Genomic DNA, 18442 nt, shown 5'->3' on the forward strand with positions numbered 1-18442 from the left:
GAGTTTTAAAAGTGTTGTAAGTTGGATACCCTAACTCCAAGCAAGTACTGGAAATTACAATTAATTGAAGGGATTTCATAGGAGCAGACATTTAAAAGTAAGTAATTTCATCGTGGATTTGACCAACATCAACAGCCATCGTATAACTTTTGTAACCAAAATCTTGTGTATGATCTTTGGACTGAATCGGTATGAAATACAAAACAAATGTAATGTAGGGAGTTCGGGATCGCTAATTATGCGTCTATGAGGTGCTATTTTGTGTAAGTCGTTTAACCTTATTCTTTTGTCTTCGTGCATTTTTGCCTACTGCTCTCCATGATGAGGATTATTATTATTTTGATACTTATGTTGAGGTGTGCTTCCGTGTTCTATTATTTTTGTGAGGAACGTTCATTGTAATTTTCCTTTGATATACTGTACTTCATTTAGTTGAGACTGCTGTCGACTTTAATTTCATTGTGTCTTCATCTTGTTCGGTTATTTTATGTAATTTTTATTCGCGGTTGGAGCCTTTTCGCGTGTCCTTGTGTGTGACTTGTAATTAACTATTTTGTAGTGTAGCAAATTTCAGTTTTAAGCTATATTTGTAATTGCGGGCCCGTATACTCATGATCATCACTCTAAAAATAACGATGAGTTTCTATATACTCATTTCCTAGTGTTTATCTTTTAATTTATTTGAAAAGGTTGCAACCTATTTTAATATTTTCTTCCCATATTTTAAGTAAATCTTATTGGGAATTTTATTCAGCGATGTCTGTTTTGAGTAATTCAGTATTTATTTGAGAAACCCTATCTTGCTAGCAGATTCATTTTACCTTAGTATAAAATTCATTATAAAATGGTGTTTCACCTTTGAGTTTTAATTGCGTTATAATTTATTTAAAAGAGTAGAATATATGTAAATTTAATTGTTTCCAACCTATTTTAAATTTTCTTTTTTATTTATTTATTTATTAAAATTTCTTCATTTTCAATATAATCTGGTCTCTCATTTGGTAGTTAGCAATATTAACCTGGCAACCTGTCAACCGTTAATAATAAGATCCAGCCCTTTCATTCATGCTATGCCCTCCACGCTTCATATTTTGTGCTACTGCCCTTACGGCAAGTATTGTGCTTGTTTTCTTCTTGTTGTAGGTGCTGTTTTCATTTTGATGTTTAGTGTTCTTTTGGTAAGGTTGCAATTGTAATAAACCAGTTTGTTACAATCGAAGATGCAGCTCAACCGTTGTTTATTTTGGTTAGATTTGTTACTGACCTGCTCATTTTATTCCTCTTCATTTAATTTATTTTATTACGTTGCCCCTTTTTACCCGATACCCCCTGAAGATTGCTGTTAGGCCGGAGCGGATGAAGAGGATTATTGAGCAAGGTAAGCTATGTGCCAAAGTGAGTGTATTGGTAACTATAATGTACTTGGTCAGATTTCAACATTGGCTTGACGTTGGCGAAGGCATTATAGGGCACATAGTTTCTTGGCGCCGATACGTAGAGCTCGATATTTTCGTAAATAGGGGTCATACGACCATAGTTTTATGCCGATGAACGCTTGACCTGATATTTTCGTAAAAAGGGGTCGTACAAGTTTTATTTGACATTAGGCGTATCTGTTGGATATCTGTTGAGGCGATAGCGCATAAATCTGTAAAGTGGAGCAAGCCTTGGCAGAGCGGTATCTAAACTGATGAGCTACATTCGATAATAGGTAGTACAGAAGAACCAACATTGGTATTTGATCTGTACGGTTTTGAGTTTAGCCTCGCGAAATATTATGTACATCCTTTGGATTCGCGTAGGTAGTTAACGAGGATGTTGCATATTGTGCTTGTTGGTGATCTGTTTGATGATAGTTGACCGGGACTGAGTTCTGTTTGTTATTTTGCAGTCCATTTTCTTTTCTCTAGAGCCCATTATAGATACGGTTGTCCCTATTTTGCTGGAAGTTAAGGTCTATTGTTGTCTGAATTTCAAAATTTTGTTGTGGCTATATTGAGGATATGTGGAGAGGTGTGATGTTGCATATTTATGTTATTCTTGCCTGTTGAGTGGAAACAATATTGTTATGTTGTTGGGAGCATTTATTGCTAAATCATAGTTGAATGAAATATTAGGAAATTTAAGAGTTAGGTCTGCGATATATACTGAACAGTTCTCCGCAGGACTTTATGACAAGTAATTATACTATGTCGGTCGATATTGAAGAGGTGCTACGACACTTGAGCGAACAATTTAGGGAACAATGAACAGTTTCGGGAGCATAAAAACAACTTGCTAAGAACAATGAGCAATTTACAGAGGAATTAGGTGTCATTAAAGGACAGGTCATAAGTCATAAGTGACATAAGTTTGTCGGAGCAATTGGCCAAGAGTAGTGAACATATGACTGATAAATTCACAGAAAGATTTGCGGGAAGTGAGGAACGTTTGACCGATAAATTCACAAAGAAGTTCGCGGAAGGTGAGGAACGCATGAAAGAAAGATTAGCTAACACGTAAGATAAACTATCTAATCAACTGACCGAACAGTTAACCCACACTGAAACACGCATCTCACATCAGATCAATGAGCTCAGGGAACACACTAGCGTTCGTTTAGAGCAATTGGCCTCAGAGAATGAAGTGACTAGGAAAACTCTAGCTGAGTTAGAAGATAAGATGTGCGCATATGCTGTGTTACCAACACAGAAGAGTTACGGAAACAGTTCGAGGAATCGCGTAAGACTACAGACGACCAGATTACTGAAATAAAAGGCAGTATAGGAGAAATAGAGCAAAAGATGGAAGAGAGGAATGCTAAGACAGTGAAAGAGTTAGGGACTGTCACGGATAATCTGATTGCAGTTATAGTTAGGATGGATAAAACGCAAGAGGGTTTGGAAATGGTAGAGAAGAAATTAGAGAATAGGATAGAGGACCAGACGCAGGAAATAGTAGACAAATGGGAGAAGTCGACGGAGAAGAATAAGGCGAAAATAGCAGGACTTGAATTGGGTCTCAAACAGACTAGGAAAGAGGTTAAAGCTGAAGTAATGGGGTTAGAAATCCGCAGAGAACAATCTTAGAAATAAGTGGAAAGGCGCATGCTGGGATTAGAGCATGATATAGAGAAGATTAGAGACAAGTTGGAACAATTAGAATTCCAGGACGATGGTGAGGTAAATAAGAGGAAACTTAGCTTCTTACATAATCAATTCAGAGAATAAGTATGAACGAGGCATACTTAATGAAAGCCAAGGGAGCGAACCCGTGCTACGAGGAGAGTCGTTCAGCTGCAAGCCTCGAGAAGGAAACACGACAATGTTTAGTAATGTCAACACGATTCCAGTATATGGATGGGTGCGTTCACCTGAAGATAGGCCTAAGAAATTCGAGGCAAATGGAGAGATTACTCCACGATCATTTCTGAGAGACCTAGAGACGTACATGGACGAATGCCACATTCCGCCGGAAAGACGACTACGCACGGCTGAAATTTTTTAATGTGGATCTGTTGGAATCTGGGCTCGCGCTTTTAAGTACACTTTCCAGACGTATGAGGAATTCAAACAAGCATTCCTAAATAAATGCTGGAACCAGGGTCACCAATTAGCCTTGAGAATGGAACTATACGCGCCAAAGTACGCGGGTTCGACGCGCACAAGTTGTAGTGAATTTTTTGTATCACAGTTTATACGTTTAAAAGAGCTTGACAACCCTCCACCCGAAGAGGAAATAGTGATAACTATTATTAAACAATTGCCGATCGAAGTGCAAAGGACTTTAATCGCTGCGAATGTCAAAACAGCAGTGGAAGTAGAAGAGGCCTTAAGGCAATGGGATCAAACGTCCGCATTACACCAGCCTAGGATACGGACGCTGGAGACAGTGCATCACGTGGATGCCATGACAGGGGGACATCTGACGAGAAGAAACGAAAGAAATTGTCAAAACTCCGGCACACAAACTTCGTCGCTGGTGGAAGAAGAACGAGTAAACCAGGGATATCGAGGAGAGTCGAACTGGCGGACTCGGACGTGGAACCCTCAACGCGATGACACAGAAATGTGAAGAAGACGGTAAAGGAGGAGGGCGAGATAACCGACCGAATTGGAACCGAGATGTTGGTTATCGCGGGCCAGGAAGGACGTATCCTCGGTGGAACGAAGACAGAGAAAGCAGTGCCAGACCACGAAGGGATCAGCTGCGCTCACACGACAGCGGCAAACAAAACAGCTTCTTTCATACTAGAGAAAGGGAAGAAAAATCAACTTCTCGACGGTAAATGGGAGGAAGCCATGGAGCGACGAGCTTGGATTATCAGGAATATGCTAACGCTTCACGACCCCACAATTTAAACCCAAATGCGACTGTATATACTGAAAGCAGTCGGGACGGTAAAAAACTTTGAACTTTGAATTCCGAGGAAGCAGAATGGATGAGAATAGCCGTACACAGCTGGGTAATTAAGCCAGAAGATTTGATAGAGGATCCAATTAAGAATAACTTACCTGTACCTGAAGAGTTGCCGATCATATATACAAGGGTTCATGGTGTAAACGTGAGGACATTGACGGCTACTAACAGTGTGGTATCGCAGGCACTTGTTTCGGAATTACAAACCAAAGTTCGCATCCCGTCGATACCAATTTCAAAATTAAAAGTTAAAGGCATCATCCCGGACAAGACTACTACTTGTAAGGAGCAGGTGTTACTGGACATTGAGATTGGGAACTTACGTGTCTCCCATCCTTGCGTAGTACTCCCAAGGATGGAGTATCACCTTATTCTAGGGGCGGATTTCCTTCGAGATTATGAAGCGGCTATTGACATGGGCTCTAACTCCATAAAGCTAAAGGCAAACGGTATTCATGAAGAGATAGAATTGAATGTAAATAGGGACCACCAACCTGAAGAACGTATCTGGATAACAGATTTGTATGAGGAAAATTTTATTTCGGAAAATTGGTTGGGTAGTTATGATGAGATAGTACCGGAGTTCGTAACCATGCTGTCTAAATTAGAAGAGGAAAGGGAAAAAGAAAAATTCTTGGGTCTTATGCCTGAAAAGGTGGATGAGGCAAAGATTACTGCTGAAGACAAGAATAGGCTTAAAGAATTGTAGTTACGGCATGAATCAGTCTTTGGATCCAAACCCGGAAAATTCCCAAATTTCCAGTATAAGGTGTGCGTTAACAATTGGGAACCTTACAAGCAAAAACCATATCCCATTCCAGAGAAGGTGTTTCCCCAGGTTCGGAAATTATTGAGGACATGGAGCGAAATGGGATAATCGCCAAGTCCCCGAGTCCATTTCTGAGTCCATTATGTACGGTACCAAGCCAAGTGGGTCAATTCGCGTATGTTTGGATGCGCAATCTCTCAACAGTCACATAGTGCCCGAATACGAGAGAGCCCCGAATCTCAAGGATATTTTAAAGAAATTTGTAGGTATGGAGTACTTTAGCGCGGTTGACTTAACGTCCAGTTTTCATCACATCGTTTTGTACCCTACCACCAGTATGCTAACAGGGTTTCTGTTTGATAACCATACGTATATTTTCCAGAGACTTCCCATTGGTTTAAAAACTAGCACTTCTGCGTTAATAAGGGCCTTAGAAATGAACCTCAGTCAGGAAGTAAAAGACTTCGCTATTCGTAATATTGATGACATCTTAATTAGCACAAAAACTTTAGATGTGCACTTAGAGAAAAATAATTTATTATTTCGAGGCCTAAATAGAAGCAACTTTAAAGTTAATCTGGAGAAGTCACATTTCTGCCAACGTAGTGTGTTATTTCTGGGGCAAATAGTAGATGGCCAAGGTATTAGGCCAAACCCAGCAAAGATCGCTGCGATACAGAACTTTCCGAGACCAGTAAGGATTACACATGTTAGGCAATTCTTGCGCCTAACGCGATTTTTCGCAGATCATTTTCCTGGGTATACTGAAGCAGTGGCACCCCTTCCAGAACTTCTTAAGACTAATAATCGCTGGAAGTGGGGAAATGATCAAGAGACTGCATTTCTAAACACAAAAAGGCTCCTCGAAAATTCCGTAAAGTTGGGATACCCCAGTTTGACAGAAAGTTCATCATCCGAACCGATGCTTCAGCAATAGGAATCGGGGCGGTACTATATCAAGAGACACCGGAGAAGGAGCACAAGGTGACATATTTGGCCCTCATGAGCCGGAAGTTAAGGGCTCATGAACTCAAATATACCACTACAGAACTGGAAATGGTGGCCATTGTGACCGCATTAGCACACTGGAGGAAATATGTATACGGTTTCCCAATCATAAATAGAACAGATCATAAGGTCCTTACATTCATTTTGAAGACAGACATCTTCAATCCACGCGTAAGTAGATGGGCACTTTATGTACAACAATTTGACTTGTCAGTTGAACACATTTATTCTCTGTCCCGTGGAGTAAGGAAAATAATAGTAATCCACCAGCTGTAATAATCACATAACCACGTTTCAGTTGAGAATTGTAGTGAAGATAAGTTATATTAGATAGTATCTTGTCTGTTATTTTTGTGTTTTTCTTTGTGTACGGCCATCCTTTCGATACTTAAGCATTTAACAAAACGCAAGGTTTCATTTCTATTAGAGCATAGTAGGATAAAGTTATACTAAAGAAATAATCTTCTGTCTATGCGTTTAACTTTGTTGGTAATCCTTGAGTACGGTAGTTCTTGCGAATTTCAAACTTTAGGCCTAATTGCAATTTCTATTTGTGCTTAATAATAACCTATTGTAATTAGGATACGTCTGAACGTACGGTAGTTTAAAATCATTGTAGTGTATTGTAGTATGTATCTTATTATAAATTAGTGTGTTTATTCTATTACTGTGAAATATTTGTGTAGTATACTATCTGTAGTACCTATAGTATCTGTGTATCTGTATTAACTCTTTTAGAAATCGGTACGAGTCACTGCAGGTAGAACAACTGAGGGAAGATGAGGAACAGGGAACTGTTACCGAGATGTATGGAAGTAGGAGGAAGGGAAAAGGTAGGAAAGGGAAATGTAGTGTAGTGGAAAGGAAAAGACAGGTGGAACAGGGTCATAGAAGGGAGAAAAGGGAGGAGGAATTAGCTTCTGCAGCAGTGAGAGAAGATTGGGCTGACCAGGAGGGGAGGGACTCAAATGAGTTGGGTAGGGTTGAGGCTCTGGTCATGGGGGATTCCATCGTTAGACATGCGGGGAAGTGTGTGGAGGGAAGCGAAACAGGGTAGAGTGTTATCCAGGAATTAGGTTGTAGGTTGAGACAGATGTTGAGGAAAGTAGAAGAGAAGGAAGAGGGAAAGGAGAAGGTGGTAGTGTTTTACGTTGGTACTAACAACGTAAGGCAAGCAGGTATAAGTACCAACATATTTGGGGATTGTGGAATGTGGTAAATGCAGCAAGGATTAAGTTTAAAAAAGCGGAGATTGTTATCAGTGGAATACTGTGTAGGAGGGATACTGACTGGAAGGTGATTGGGGATTTAAATGAGACTATGGAGTGGGTATGTGGGAAACTGGGAGTGAGATTTCTAGATCCTAATGGCTGGGTAGGAGACAGGGATCTGCGCCCAGATGACCTTCACTTAAACCGCAGTGGTACATATAAGTTATGAAACTTGTTTAGAAGTGTTATAGGTATGTATATTCAGGGAAACGGGGTGGCCTAGGGAGCGGTGTTAACCGAACAAGGAACTGGAAATCAAGTAGGGATGACATAAAAATGTTAGTGCTCAACTGTAGAAGCATTGTAAACAAAGGAATCGAATTAAGTAATTTAATAGATATATACTTAACAGATATTGTAATAGGAGTTGAAGCATGGCAGAGAAATGATATAATGGATGCAGAAACATTCGCACGGAACTGGAGTGTGTATCGTACAGATAGGAAAGGAATAGTAGGAGGGGGAGTATTCATTCTGGTGAAAGAAGAATTTGTAAGCTACGAAAAAGTTAAGGATGAAAAACATGAAATTCTGGGTGTAAGGCTCTTCTCTAAAGATATTAGGCAACTTGATATCTTTGGAGTGTACAGACCGGGAAAGGGTAGCACTGACGCTGATTCAGAATTATTTGATGAGATAATCAGCTATGTTGGAAATGATATGGAAATAAATGTGATAGTAGCAGGTGATCTCAATTCACAAATGTCAATTGGGAAGGAAATGCGAACGACAGGAAGCATGCCCAACAAATGGCAAATAAATATGGGAAAGGCAGCTGATTCAGAGAGTGATGGAACCAACTAGAGGGAAGAATATTTTGGATGTGGTGCTGATAAAACCAGATGAGCTCTATAGGGAAACTGAAGTAATAGATGGTATTAGTGATCATGAAGCTGTTTTTGTGGTAGTTAAAAATAAATGTGAAAGAAAGGAAGGTATTAAAATTAGGACTATTAGGCAGTACCATATGGCTGATACAACAGGTATGAAGGAGTTTAAAAAAAGTAACTATGATCGCAGGAAAATGGTAAATAAAAATGTAAACAGTCTCTAGGATGGGTTTAAAGCAATTTTTGAGGAATGTGAAAATAGGTTTGTTCCTTTAAAAGTGGTAAGGAATGGTAACGATCCACTATATTATAACAGAGAAGTAAAGAGACTAAGAAGGAGGTGTAGATTGGAAAGAAACAGAGTTAGAAATGGTTATGGAAGTAAGGAGAAATAGAAGTAACTTACTAGGAAATTGAATCTAGCAAAGAAGTCAGCTAAGGATAACATGATGGCAAGCATAATTGGTGGTCCTACAAATTTTAGTGAAAAATGGAAGAGTATGTATAGTTACTTTAAGGCAGAAACAGGTTCAAAGAAGGACATTCCAGGAATCATTAATGAACAAGGGGAGTGTGTATGCGAGGATGTTCAAAAGGCAGAAATATTCAGTCAGCAGTACGTAAAGATTGTTGGTTACAAGGATAATGTCCAGATAGTGAATGTGAGTAATACTAAAGAAGTATTAAAATTTACCTATGATAACAATGACATTTACAGTAAGATACAAAATTTGAAAACTAGAAAAGCAGCTGGAATTGATCAGATTTCTGGGGATATACTAAAGACAATGGGTTGGGATATAGTACCATATCTGAAATACTTATTTGATTATTGTTTGGTTGAAGGAGCTATACCAAATGAATTGAGAGTTGCTATAGTAGCCCCCATGTATAAAGGAAAGGGTCATTTAAGGCATTCTCCCAAACAATCTTGCAAACTGTCCGGAACTATTCTTGTACCTCTACAACTTTTATGCTATGTATATGTAAATACTCTGTAATCTGTTCTTGTACCTCTGCAACTCTGTGTTATGTATATGTACTGTAAATACTCTGTAATCAATTCCTGTACGTCTGCAACTTTTTATGTTATGTAATTGTAAATAATCTGAAATCTATTCTTGTACTTCAGCAACTCTTATGTAAATGAAAATACTCCATAATCCATTATTGTACCTTTGCAACGTTCATGTTACGTAAATGTAAATACAGTCAGAAATAATTCTCTGTAATCCTCATATTGATGATGTACATATTTTATATGTTGTATGTGTTTATATGTTCAACCATTTACTAATTATCTTATATACACAAACTATATTTTGATGTGTAAGTGCCCGCCAGTATGTAATGTCCTGTACAATTCCTATGTATGAGCCTGCAGGCTCGTTGGAATTAATTGAAATAAATGAATGAATGAATAAAGCTGAAAATTACAGGCCAGTCAGTTTGACATGCATTGTATGTAAGCTTTGGGAAAGCATTCTTTCTGATTATATTAGACATGTTTGCAAAATTAATAACTGGTTTGATAGAAGGCAGTTTGGGTTTAGGAAAGGTTATTTTACTGAAGCTCAGCTTGTAGGATTTCAGCCAAATATAACAGATATCCTGGATTCAGGAGGCCAAATGGACTGTATCGCGATTGATCTATCTAAGGCATTTGATAGGGTAGATCATGGAAGACTACTGGCAAAAATGAGTGCAATTGGACTAGAAAAAAGAGTGACAGAGTGGAGAAATAGAGTAGGCAAAGCTTTATCTGACCCTGAAAAAATTAAGAGGTGAATTCCTCAAGGCAGTATTATTGGACCTTTATGTTTACTTATATATATCAATGATATGTGTAAAGAAGTGGAATCAGAGATAAGGCTGTTTGCAGATGATGTTATTCTGTACAGAGTACTAAATAAGTTACAAGATTGTGAGCAACTGCAACGTGACCTCGATAATGTTATGAGATGAACGGTGGGCGATGGTATGATGATAAACGGGGTTAAAAGTCAGGTTGTGAGTTTCAAAGTCCTCTCAGTTTTAATTTCTGCGTTGATGGTCTCCTCACAGCCTACATGCTCCTGTTAGTGGATTTTGACAATATTCATCATATAATATGTAATATAATAGTAGGTCTCCTCACAGCCTATGTGCTCCTGTTAGTGGATTTTGACAATATTAATCATATAATACGTAATATAATAGTAGGTCTCCTCACAGCCTACCTGCTCCTGCTAGTGGATTTTGACAATATTAATCATATAATACGTAATATAATAGTAGGTCTCCTCACAGCCTACATGCTCCTGCTAGTGGATTTTGACAATATTAATCATATAATACGTAATATAATACTAGGTCTCCTCACAGCCTACATGCTCCTGCTAGTGGATTTTGACAATATTAATCATATAATACGTAATATAATAGTAGGTCTCCTCACAGCCTACATGCTCCTGTTAGAGGATTTTGACAACATTCATCATATAACATGTAATATAATACTAGGTCTCCTCACAGCCTACATGCTCCTGCTAGTGGATTTTGACAATATTCATCATTAATATGTATTATAATAGTAGGTCTCCTCACAGCCTACATGCTCCTGCTAGTGGATTTTGACAATATTAATCATATAATATGTAATATAATAGTAGGTCTCCTCACAGCCTACATGCTCCTGTTAGAGGATTTTGACAATATTAATCATATAATCTATATATATAAAATAAGAGTTTTGTCTGTACATTGCTCAGAATTTGAAAAGAATGTTATTTCTGTATCGGTCATGTCCACAGTAACAAGAAAATGCATTTTTTACTTTTCCGTAATTTCGCCTGTCTGTCTGTCTGTCTGTCTGTCTGTCTGTCTGTCTGTCTGTCTGTCTGTCTGTCTGTCTGTCTGTATGTATGTATGTACACGCATCACGAGAAAACGGCACAAGAGAATTTAATGAAAATCGGAATGTAAAGTCGGGTGATGAACCGCTACAATCTAGGCTATAAATTATTTTAATCACGCTGAGTGAAATGGTAGTTTAGGGGAAGGCCTGAAATTTAATTCTCAAATATTTATGTTATTAGTGGTCGTGTCTTAATGAAAATCGCTAGACAAAGATGGGAAATAAGTCGCTACAATATAGGCTATACACGCCGAGAAAAATGGTAGTTTAGGGGAAGGTCTAAAATTTAATTGTCAAATATTTATTTTATTAGTGGTCGTATCTTCACGAAGATTGGTATGGAAAGTCGCTATAATCTAGGCTGTCAATAATGTTATTCGCACTGAGTGAAATGGTAGTTTAGGGGCAGGCCTGAAATGTAATCTATATATAAAATAAGAGTCTTGCCTGTGCATTGCTCAGAATTTGAAATGAATGATATTTCTGTATCTGTCATGTCCACAGTAACAAGGAAATGCAATTTTTACTTTTCCGTAATGTCTGTCTGTCTGTCTGTCTGTCTGTCTGTTTGTCTGTCTGTCTGTACACGCATCAATAGAAAACGGCTGAAGAGACTTTATTGAAAATCGGTATATAATGTCGGGTGATAAACCACTGCAATCTAGGCTACAAATTATTTTATTCACGTTGAGTGATATGGTAGTTTAGGGGAAGGCCTGAAATGTAATTCTCAAATAAGTTATTTATGTTATTAGTGGTCGAATCGATAAATACTACATAACTAACATAACTTTAGTTATGTCGTAAGTTAGTAGTAGTTATGTAAGAAATTAAATTTCCGATCACTTATGTCTTATACATTGTTACCGTACCGCATATAATCAGAGATATTCATGAATTTGGATTTTTGTTACTAGGTCCATATCAGCGCCGAGTCACGAGAAAATGGGTAAACATAATTTAGTGAAAATCGGTATGTAAAGTCTGAGAACAAGGAACTACAGTCTACGATATCAATAATTTTGTAAGACACCCTAATATCACAGAGTCGAAAGAAAACTAATGTGAAGGCCTGCAATATAGAAAGCTCATACACTTTATCAACAATAACATTACATTGACCATTGTTTGTTTGATGTGCTTTTTGTCTTCTGTTTCCTCTCATCCCCGATAGATAGGATTACTGCAGCGTACCGAGGTTTTTTCAATTTGCTTGACGTCGCACCGGCACAGGTAGGTCTTATGGTGACGATAGGATAGGAAATGAATAGTGGTGTGAAGGAAGCGGCCTTGGCTTTAAGGTACAGCCTGGTGTGACTGGTGTGAAAATGGGAAACCACGGAATACCATCTTCAGGGTTGCCGCCAGTGGGGTTCGAATCCACTATCTACCGGATGCAAGCTCACAGCTGCGCGCCCCTAACCACACGGGCAACTCGCCTGGTCGTACCGACTGTAACAGCCTGCCAGTATATTGGCGGGAAGAAGCTGGGGAGTAAGATAACTTTCTTCTTTAGCATGCCATTCCTCTGGTTCATAAATTTTCTGATATATCTGGTACGTAACACACTGGTTCATCATAGTATTCGAGCTATTCAATCCCTACTCTGAGGCACTGATTGGAATGAGTAGTGTGCATATTTAACGGAATAATGACAGAGGAGTGTTCACGGCAGTCTGCGACCTGGTTATTCCAGCTCTGGAACTTTGGACTCTTAGATCGGCACCGTAGTACTGTTCGTTGAAAGTGAGAAAGTGTGCGGTTTTTCATTTGATCGAGTATTTTATATGATAACATTGCTTTCAATCGCTACATTCCTACTGACGTTTTTGTAATGACCTATGTTCAATTCAGTTAGGAAAACCACCAAGTCAGTCTTTCTGAGAATCCCGTAGCGAAGTACGGGTACATCAGCTAGTATGTAATATAATAGTAGGTCTCCTCACAGCCTACATGCTCCTGTTAGTGGATTTTGACAATATTAATCATATAATATGTAATATAATAGTAGGTCTCCTCACAGCCTACCTGCTCCTGCTAGTGGATTTTGACAATATTAATCATATAATATGTAATATAATAGTAGGTCTCCTCACAGCCTATGTGCTCCTGCTAGTGGATTTTGACAATATTAATCATATAATATGTAATATAATAGTAGGTCTCCTCACAGCCTACATGCTCCTGCTAGTGGATTTTGACAATATTAATCATATAATATGTAATATAATAGTAGGTCTCCTCACAATTTCTGTTCAATGATTTCAATATTTTCGGTTATCATTACTTAAATGGTAAGAACTGAAATCTTTGTGGTCAGTATGATGCTCACAGTTCAACACACGGATCAGGGACGTGCAATGCTAACCTGCTGAAGTTGAAGCAAGCAGTTCACATTTGCAGGGTGCAGTGATCAAAGCATTATGTAGTGTATTCGAACGTGTGATAAAACCTATAAATCTCTGGCGACATTTAGAAACAAAGTATAAAAATAAACCAGCCTCAGTGGGGAAACATTTTATGAGGGACGATTTACATTTTTCAGCCTATCAGCTTGTTGTCGGGAGATAGTGAGTTCAAATCCCACTACGGCAGCACCGCTACTTTTCCCTCCTTCGACGTGTTAGTGCAACGTTATACAAATGCGAAAAGGAAATCTGAAACTCGATGGCTCGTCAGGTGAAAGCAAGGGATGAAGACTTTCCTGAAATATTGATTCCAAATCCTGACGAACCATGACTCCAATACCTTTTAATGAAACCATTATGTAATCAACTCCTCAGAAGCAATGTCCAGTTGGGGAAAGTCAAAGTGAGCGTGCAGCTGTGAGCTCGCATCTGGGAGATAGTGGGTTCGAACCCCACTGTCGGCAATCCTGAAGATGGTTTTCCTTGGTTTCCCATTTTCACACCAGGTAAATGCTGGGGTGTACCTTAATTAAGGCCACGGCCGCTTCCTCCCCATTCCTAGGCCTTTCCTCTCCCATCATCGCCATAAGACCTATCTGTGTCGGTGCGATGTAAAGTCAAAGTGAACATGTTCATATAGTACTCTAGTTGCACCTTTCCCAACATTGGAATAATTTCTAGTGGAAAATCCTCTTGATGTTCATTCTGACTTTCTTAACAGGGCTGGTAATCACTGTGAAAGGAACTCCTGAAACATATTTCCCAAAATACTGTCACATGTGGGTTTGTGACCTATTGCAGTTACAAGAATGACATTTTGTTAAGAAGGGCAGCTTGGCCTTCAGTAAGAAGTGAATATTCCAGATTATGACCCACAACTTATCTTGGTGAGAAATGATATTTATCACTCCTTAATGGAAGCAAAATACAGACGAAGATTTCACATATTTTCCGACCTTATGCCGGAATTGACAAACCAGGGACCAAAAGAATGAAAGTGTTTACATCCATCTCGTAGTCGGGAAAATGATCCCGTCACCCAGGTGGCAGCTACTCAAGAGCTTAGGAAAAGTCACATGAGCACATCCCCTGTTCCCCCTTCCCATCTCCACCACAACCAGCCATGAGTCCATCTGACAAGCACTTCATTCTGAAATAGTGAGGCATCCTTTCACATAGCTGTACTTTGATTACGTACCATACCTATTGACCATGTAAAACCTACAGATTACTGACGAATACCGAGGCAAGAGAAGCAAGGTTTATTTTTATTTCATAATGCAATTTGTGTGAGGCACATGGAGACTTACAACATAAGTATACGATTCCGCTCTCGAGCAACGACTGTCAGTGGCAGTTTCTCACAGTTCAAAAAGCTGAAAAAACCACTTGTGAGTGGGATTGCAAAATACAATGTTGGTAGTCTCGTCATTCGGAAGGTAACATGACAACATTTCTGCAGGTAGAGGGAGGCTACAAATATAAAGCAGAATACAAATTATTACTATTATTACTGAATACGCCAATAATCCTATTCCCATACCGTGTGTTTTTTTTTTTTTTTGCTAGTTGCTTTACGTCTCACCGACACAGATAGGTCTTATGGCGACGATGGGATAGGAAAGGCCTAGGAATGGGGAGGAAGCGGCCGTGGCCTTAATTAAGGTACAGCCCCAGCATTTGCCTGGTGTGAAAATGGGAAACCACGGAAAACCATTTTCAGGGCTGCCGACAGTGGGGGTTCCATACCGTGTTAAGGCCCTTCCTGTTTTATTTACGGCGAGTGCTTAGCTGACATATCGACCTTTCGCTGGAGACTTTGATTTTTCGTGAAGTTTAAATTTCACGCGAGCGGCGCAAACACTGTACACAGAACCGCGGGTCAGCGCGCGGTGCTTTTTACCACGTCTTCCACAGTCCACAGTGGATTATCATCTCGTAGGCTACCATAAATATTTAAAACAAATTGGTTTAGATTTCCTACTAAATTTTTCTCCACTTTTGTTAGCTTTAAAGTATTTCACAGGGGACTCAAGCCTCACAGCTGGCAGCTATTATGAATACTGAACATGCGGTTGCACCCAGTATTGCCGACAATTTTCTTGCATCCAACTTCAACGTCGCACATATTATGCGCAGTTATCAGCAATGGAATGAACTCGAACAAAGCTTACGAAGTACACAGTTCAATAAGATATCAATATCATATTAAATTATTATTATTTTGCTACATACACCACTGAGAACAATAAATGTTCATAGCCATCCACGTATGAAATACAAGAGTTGGTAACGAAACTGAATAGCATACAACCTGTGATAGGGCAAAAAGTTTTAATTCGTCAAGTCAGTTCACCAGAATATCTAACCAAACTGAAGGAAGCTCCTGACTTCAGGAACAAGTAACAAATCTAGGGAACTATTTGGCACTGCGGAAGCCTTTTCACAGACCAGAAGTCAAAGGGACCGCTAAGGTCTTGAGTTGACTCTCAGTATATGTGTTTACGTCCATCTCCCGGTGGGGAAACTGATTCCGTCATCCAGGTGGCAGCTAGACTTGTCCTAAAAAAACTTGACAATTTATTCCTCTCCCTCATTCCTCGTCCTCTCTTGAATTCAAACTTGATCTTTCCTACTTTTATAAACACCAGTAAAACTTATTTATGTATTAATGTCAGTCCTCCGCTGACAGCTCGGAACACCTAGCACACTGGGGGCAAAACGCGGGCAACCAGGAACGAGTTAGCTGGCAAATATCCAATAACTGTATTGGTATTACATACCACTTAGTCGAGCAGCTCGTCTCCTTACTCCCTGGTCTTCCCAGGCCAAAGTTTGTAACACCTTTGTTGGAAATCACCCGAAACAAATCTTTTGGTTTCTTTTGGTCCTCTTTTTTATATGTCACACCAACACAGATAGGTCTTAATGCGATTATGGGACGGGAAAGGACTAGGAGTGGGAAGGAAGCAGCCATGGCCTTAATTAAGGTACAGCCCCAGCATTTGCCTGGTGTGAAAATGAAAAACGACGGAAAACCATTGGGGTTCGAATCCACTATCTGTCACATGCAAGCTTACAGCTGCACACCCCTAACCGCACGGCCAACTCGCCCGGTCCTTACTACACGCCCTATGAACACGGTAATCACAACTGAGAGCATATAATACTGTCTGAGCCCTCTCATGATCTACCCTAGCGAAAGCAGTCATGCTCCTACAAGTCGAGCTTCACTGGAATATGAGCTGCCTTCTATCAAACATGTCTTGTATAATCACAAACAAGACATGCCTGCACTTACCTTTCAACATTTGTATCCCTTTATAAAAGTCTTTATTATCATACCTAGTCTAAGTAAATTTCAGAATTTTGCAAGTATTAGTCGCATCCTCTATCTGTACCTATTGGTGACTGAATACTTCTGTAAGTCCTCGCGTATACACACCCCTTGTTCATTAATAATCCCTGAAATGTCTTAAAGTTGCTTTACATAATCTTCCATTGCTCCTTAAAATTCTTACGGCTTCCAATTATGTTTGTCATCATGTTATTCTTAGCTGACATTTTCACTAAATTCAATTCCCTAGTAAGCTTCTTCAATGTCTCCTTACCCCACCACAACCATTCCTCTATTTCTTTTTAATCTCTTTATTTCCCTGTTGTAATGGGTCCTGGACTGTGGCAGTACCGTCACATCTGTGAAAGTTACTCCTGTTCTTTTCAAAGCTATCCTCAATGAATTGTGGGATGTACAGCCCAGTTGTTGTTGTTGGCTCTACGACATGAATTAAATGATTCACCAACATTCGCTCAGAGATCTTAGAGATTTTATGTGCTTTTCCAGGGACAACATAGCTGATGGAAATGTCAAAGAAATGGCTTGTCAGCAGTGTTATTCAATACCGTACCCTCCCTCTCCCGTCTGCTCATCGTTCCTTTCACTCTCGCTTCCTTCGTGGCCTCTGTTACAAGCCTTATCGTCTTAATTCATGCTCATTTCAAAGAAACGTGAAATAATATGGATATGTCTACATAAATAAAATAGTGTAGGTACCGTACTGTATGAGTAGAAGTAGATAACGTACGCTACACGAAGATAACAGGCAGACCCTCCGACCGGGGTGGGCGTGCCTAGGCGTCACGCGAGGATCCACTATCGCGAACTATAAAGTGTTCAGGAAGAACTAAATTTAGAGTCTTATTTTTTGTACACTGCACGAGAATGAAAATTTTTTTCATCACAGGGATTCGAAGGTGTGTCCATTTCACTATTACTTACAATATCTACATTCTAGCTCGAAAGAATCACTCGCACAGCGGACCACAGGCATTGCTGCGTAATTACATTTAGGGTAAAATAAATACCGGTACTTACAAGTGTGAACAAAATCACGTTTCAAGTGCTGACATAAAGATGGTAGGTATATGCTTCAAAATTGCGACTCTCCCAGATTCGAAGACGGACGCGCGAATTGGCGTCTTGTGGCAGATAACAACTAAAGCTACTTAACGGTAAGAAGTGTGACTTACCGGAAGACCGCTAGCGGTGACGCACAGAGCTCTCTTAGTATTCTGGCGACGGAAGTCTTCACTCCCTTTATACCTCTCTGCCACTGACCTTGGTCCACAACACTTCGGAATTCCCTCACACCACGGAGAAAGGCGAGCTTTGCTTCTTTTATCTTTGTTGGTGGGGGAAGTGTGGAGCCTGTGATATCACACACACTTCCGTTTTTCTCGCGACCAGCCTTGTGTTTTGTTCTTTCACATCTGGGAAATCACGAACATTGCATTATAGGCCTACTGCTTATTGTTGTCAAGGCGCAAAGTTCCGCTTTCTTCAAACCGTTAAATGTATTTGA

At 39.5% G+C, this 18442-nt stretch overlaps 1 long non-coding RNA gene across 1 annotated transcript in view; it reads right to left on the bottom strand.

Moving 5' to 3' along the window:
* LOC137501560 (uncharacterized) overlaps positions 1–18225 on the bottom strand; it is a 37489-nt gene extending 19264 nt beyond the window's left edge. Inside the window, exon 1 of the long non-coding RNA XR_011018611.1 lies at positions 18111–18225. This is a non-coding gene — a long non-coding RNA (uncharacterized lncRNA). The remainder of the gene's footprint in view (positions 1–18110) is intronic.
* Positions 18226–18442: the final 217 nt, after the last annotated feature.

This window comes from Anabrus simplex, chromosome 7 (genome assembly GCF_040414725.1).
Source record: "Anabrus simplex isolate iqAnaSimp1 chromosome 7, ASM4041472v1, whole genome shotgun sequence".
Taxonomy (NCBI): domain Eukaryota; kingdom Metazoa; phylum Arthropoda; class Insecta; order Orthoptera; family Tettigoniidae; genus Anabrus; species Anabrus simplex.